Genomic DNA, 644 nt, shown 5'->3' with positions numbered 1-644 from the left:
TGGGTATTTAGTGACCAATATTACCACTTGAATATACAATATTTGAATTTGTGTTAATTATATTGATGATTCCCATGCTTAAATCTGGAATATACCAAGATCATATTGAATAACTGTGATATTGTGTCTGAATGAAAAACACGTAAATCATGGCATCAGTTGGAGGTGCCAAGTACCGAGTGTGAGGAACCTCTTTTTAATAACACGCTGTCTCATTTACTCAAATGTGATGTAAATATTGAACAGCAATGCTTATATTCAAGGATACCAAATCAACTAATCATAATTCATATTGGTAATCAATTAGATATCAGTTAAACAAAATATGAGAAAAAGTGTCATCAACACCCGAAGCATCAACAACTACGCATGCGCACAGACGCGGAGATGGCGAAACATTCAAAGACTTTTATTCAACAATCCAGTAAGCTACTCAGACGAAATATAACACTATAAAAGCATTAAACTAATTATTAAATAGATCTGAATATACTATAATAAGTTAGAGATGGATGTAGCTATATATAACAATAAAAGAAAAACAGCACAAGATATCCTATACCGTTTTCTCGCAGCATTTTCAAATACTTATACTTCATTATTGTGTTCAGAAGTACAACATAATTCTTTCTTTCTATTTTATG

Source organism: Penaeus vannamei, chromosome 38, assembly GCF_042767895.1.
Source record: "Penaeus vannamei isolate JL-2024 chromosome 38, ASM4276789v1, whole genome shotgun sequence".
NCBI classification, from domain to species: domain Eukaryota; kingdom Metazoa; phylum Arthropoda; class Malacostraca; order Decapoda; family Penaeidae; genus Penaeus; species Penaeus vannamei.
Note: the sequence above shows the minus strand (reverse complement) of the source record.